Genomic DNA, 4946 nt, shown 5'->3' with positions numbered 1-4946 from the left:
TCCCACACCTTGGAATCACAAAGGGCGGGGCCAACAGAGCTGGAAGAGGTGATCCTTCTGGTAAAATCCATGGGTTCTTCCCCTTTCCCCACCCCCGCCCCAGGTTCCCTCTCACTTAGGAGCTGACCTGCAGCCCTGGATTTTCAGGAACCATCTGAAAAAAAAAAAAAAAACGCATCCTGGAAAGACTGGCCTTGTTCAGCATAATACACTTTATTCTCACAATGGAAAGTGAGATTCTTTACAATGTTGGCTAAGAATCCCACATATGCATGTGCGCACACACGCGCGCGCACACACACACACACACACACGCCTATTCAATAAGGCAGAGCCAGCTCCCAAGTCTGTTTTACATTTGACAACCAAGAAAAGGAGTTAGATCTTCAAAAATATTTGTGTAAAGTCCCCTAGAATCATTGTTTCATGCTGATTTTGCTTCCCAGAGCCCAGGGCAGGCCGAACTTGAACAGAAGGAACCCTCAGCCCACGTGCAGACAGCGTGTTCGCAGAGAAGACAGCGGGTCGCCGGTCGCTGGTCTCCGGAGGGCAGCTTGGAGGCAGAGCTGTGTCGGAAGGAAGCAGCGATGAGGCAGTTCCAGCCTCCCCCGTCCTTTGGCTGCATGTGGCCTTTCACTTTCGTCCCCCCAACCCCCAACATGCTGGCTGTGTGGAGGCCCAGATGCAGGCTGGGACTGGACGGGGGCTGTGGTGCATTTTGACTCCTTGAGGAGCGTGTGACATGCCCTCGACACGGGGGAGCGAGCCCAGCCCTGAGCCCTGGTCCTGGGTCCTGGGAGAATCGTTTCCCAGCAACTTTCCCCCAATCAGGTGGTTCCCAAGATCAGACCGACCTTGTCAGACAGGCCACGGTGGGAAATATACTTCACTTGCCGTCCCAGACGTGTTCTGGAGGGAAAAGCAGAGCTGGGACACACTTCGCAGGTGACACTGGTAGAGAAGCAACAGGTTCCTTGAGCCGTTAGTGAAATCCGCAGGCCCTGGAACAAGGCTGGGGTCACGGCTGCGCTGGGAGCCCCTGCAGGGATGGTCCCCCGGCGGCCGTCACATCAGCAACACGGGAAGAGGCTTCAGCCTCTCAGAAGTAGCACAAAACAAGAAGGAATTGCAGTTAAATCTGTCAAATTAACATATTTAAAAAACTGTCATCTTTGATCCTATTGGGGATACGGTGCACTAGAATCAGAGATTGCTGACGGCACGTAAATTCACCCGGCTCCTTGGGGAAATAATTTGACGGCATATAAAAATAAACATAAAAGTCCTACCAACCTTAGACATGAGACATGTAGCTTCCAGGAACCTCCTGCAAGGAAGGCGTCGCACGACCAGCAAGACCAGAAACAGGTAGGAACCAGCGCCGCTGTCTGTCCCCCAGGCAGAGGCCAGAGCACCCGCCTCGCGCGTGTCTCCCCCGAGCCTGCCGCGCTCCCCGGGTTACAGCGAGAGGCGGGTGACCGCGTGGGGTCTGGCCCAGGAATGTGACCGTGCAGAGGCTTCCTCCCTGCACATCAGGACCAGAGGGGCCCAGCAAAGGTTGGGAGCCCTGAAACTCAGTGGCTAAAGTCAGCGAAGGAGAGGGGCAGCGACCCTCCGCGAAGTGCCCCAGGGACGCGTTCAGAGGCAGGGTTGTTGCCACCCAGACTGGCTTGAGAAGGGCTTGATTTTGTCCACTTAAAATATTGGAACAGATTCTGTCTGCCTCCTGCCGGGCTCCCAAGTGCCCAGAGACGCATGTAACGTTTGGCAGCTCAGGCTCATGCCACGTTTTGCCCTTTTTCTTTTTTGCCCCAGTCTCCAGCCCTGGTGCTGCCACACCAGTCTCACTTACACAGTGTAAAGCACTTTATCCTTCATGAGTTCGCCGCTGTTGGGATCCTTTGAGCATGAAAGGTGTCGCGGGAAGCCGAACTGCCTTCTTCCCGTTCCATCAAATGTCTTCTGATTCCTCATCACTCCACTTTGAAAGGAGCACAATGACGCATTCAGCCCGGCTCCGCGTGGACCCCTGCATAAATGCATTGTAAACGGCTTGGTTTGTTCCCAAGAGTTGACAGCAATCTTCACGGTGAAAGTACCTCAGAGATATTCATACTGGTTGAATCCCCCCTAAGTCAGATTTCAAGGAGCAGACTTTTCAAAGGAAGCCAAGGATCTGAACCTTTTGTGAAAAGCTCCAGTCTAATAGCTGCTGTACTTATTATGGGCATTTAAGGACTGCATTGGAGAATTATCACCACTGAGTTTTCCCTTGAATTCTGCCTTCCTGGCTCTTTTGACGGAGAAAGGAGCTTGGGGAGGGGAGAACCGCGCCCCTTCATCTCTGCTTCTCCTTAAGCTTCGCGCAGCAAACACACTGCTGCAGGCTCAGACCGCGCCCTCCGCAGCCACAATCAAAGGCTGGGATTGCAAAGAGCCCGGAGTTAGGCGGCTCATAACAGCCTATCCGCCTGGTAACCCGAGTTCTGAGCTAAGGCTTCAGCGACAGGAGGACAGTTCCTAATATGCCGTCCCCCAGAACGAGCTTGGAATTGAGGTCTGATTTTTTTTTTTTTTTTTTAAACAGGCGGATTCAAAGAAGTCCGCGAGAGAAAGCCGCCTTTGAAATTCCTTTTCATCCAAAGCAGCGCCGAATCCCACCTTTGAGGGCTCTGCACGGTGGTGTTAATAACAGGGCCCGCGTGGGCACCAACACTGCCCATTGGGTGGCAGCTCTATTATTGGGCATGAATGTCCGAGCATAACAAAGTGGCTTTGGCTCTTTCTGGGGGCAGGGGGTGGGGTGAGGTGCGAAGCTGCCGCGGTGCCCAGGTGAGGCTGGGATCTCGGGGAAGCAGCTGTGCACGGGCCCCGCCTGTGGGTGACCCGCAGGCTCTCTCGGGGCCATTGCTTCTCTCCCCAGCTCGGCGTCCACGCTTGGATCCAGGGCTCACTGACACAGGCGTGCTGCCAAAGATGCCAGAGAGTTCCCTGTCGACTTGAGGAAGGCCTGAGATGTTCTCACCGGCCCACAGGGTCACAAGAGCAGTGGACATGTGGTCTTCCTGCCTGTGTGACGAGCCAGAGCCACGGAGGCTGAGCCTGCCCCAGACTCAGGGGGGGACAGTGGGAGCTTGGCCCCGGAACCCTGGCGGGGAAGCGAGGCATCCATGCAGCACACAGGGGCACCCTTGCCCTGGCGGCTGTCAACTGTAACCTGGCACTTAGAGCCTCTCTTTCCTGCCACAAAGCCGCATGAAGTGTCTGCCGTGGCATCACTTCCACGGCGACGGTGGCTCAGCTCCTTAGCTGCACGGAGTGAAGGCCTCGTCTCTGGCCTGAGCTGCACAGAGGGAGCCGCCCCTGATGTGTGCAGGGCTCCTTCATAGCCTGTTTCCCGGCCACATCTAGTTGTTTAGGCTGGGCGATTACGTTTCCTTCTGGGTGAAATGGGTTCATGATTTTTATTCCCCGCATATGGGAGATGGGCCGTCTCTAGGAACAGAGGGGATATTCAAGGAGGGGGGGTGCCATTATGGGAAAGAAGCTGCGACGGGGGAGCAGGTGGGCTTGGACGTAGCCCCCTGTCCATTCTCACACCTCCCCAGCCAGAGGAGCCCCTCGGATGGCAAACCGTTTGATCTCTTTGTTGCCTTGAGTCCTCTCCAACCTTCAATTTCTCCCCATGGGAGTTTGGCAAGGGAGAACCTCCAGTCTGAGCCCAGGCAGCCAGGCAGAGAGCCGGCTCACACTGGGGCCTCTTTGTCTGCTCAGGGAATGCCCACGCCCGTCCGCCACCTTATCAGACACGTGCACAAGCCCCGAGGGGAGCTGCTGCACCCCACTTTATGGAAGAGGAGGCGAGACATCCCCCAAGATCACACGGTGAATCTGTGCAGCCCTGGCTTAGAACATCTGCACGATTTTCACGCCTCCCTTTGGGCCGGATCGCAGGCAGGTCACGTGTCGGGGGCTCATTCCTGAAGGAGTCTGGTTAAACATTGCTTTCAAGTTTGTTCTCTCTTTGCCTTCGAAACTCGCAGATTTTATAACCCCCCCGACCCTCTTCCAGCAAGACTGGGTGGTCATGATGGAGTTCGTTCCAAAGCGTTTTTGAGAAGCAGCTGTTTATTAAAATGCCAACAGCAGTGATTAATTTTGGATGCTCTGCCATGCATCTGTTTGCTGCCTGACGACATCCCTGGTTCAAGCTGGAATCTGCCGCCGCCAGTTCTGCCAGGGCACCCTCCCCACCCCATGTCGTTTCCATGAGATGCGTGTACTTTGTCCGAGGGAGATCTGCAAGTCCGATGTCCATTTGGCATTGTTGCAGATGTAACTGGCACTTCTTGAAGGAAAAAAAAAAAGGCGAAGGAACCTGGAGGTCCACAGTTTGGAATCTCTAAAGGGGACAGCTGTTCGCCGAGGTTCCCGAAGTGGTGATGGATGCCCGGCGCCCTCAATCACATCTGTACGGGGACGGAGGAGGGACGGGCTGGGAACTCTGGTGGAAAGACATCTGTCGGCAGCCAAACGTGGATCCAAGTCCATGCAGCAGAGTATGCAAAACAGCATCTGATGGTGGCTCTTTCTGTGGTTTCTTTCTTTTTTTTTTTTTTTTTTCTGAGGAGGGAGGCAGAAGCACGCATTTTTCATCTCAGTGGGGAAGTAGGAGACACTGGCGCCTTGACCTCACGTCTCCAAACCCTGAGGTGTTGGAAACAGTGCTTAACAGACCTTGTGCTTGGTCAGCCCGCGGACTGGCAAACCCATGAAACGAGGTTCCGAATGGAACACACACCTGTCCGCAGACGGCCGGGGCCGAGCTCCTTGGAGAAGGACGGTGTGGCGGAGAGGGTCTGGGGGGGGGGGTAAGCTGTGCACCCAGACATTGGTCGGCGGAACTGACTTGTGGTCAGTCCGCTTGCCACAGGAATGCTTTGCAG

Source organism: Sus scrofa, chromosome 17, assembly GCF_054392235.1.
Source record: "Sus scrofa isolate SSC_HxYL_T2T_F1_AM1 chromosome 17, Sscrofa_HxYL_maternal_Yorkshire_Landrace_v2.0, whole genome shotgun sequence".
NCBI classification, from domain to species: domain Eukaryota; kingdom Metazoa; phylum Chordata; class Mammalia; order Artiodactyla; family Suidae; genus Sus; species Sus scrofa.
Note: the sequence above shows the minus strand (reverse complement) of the source record.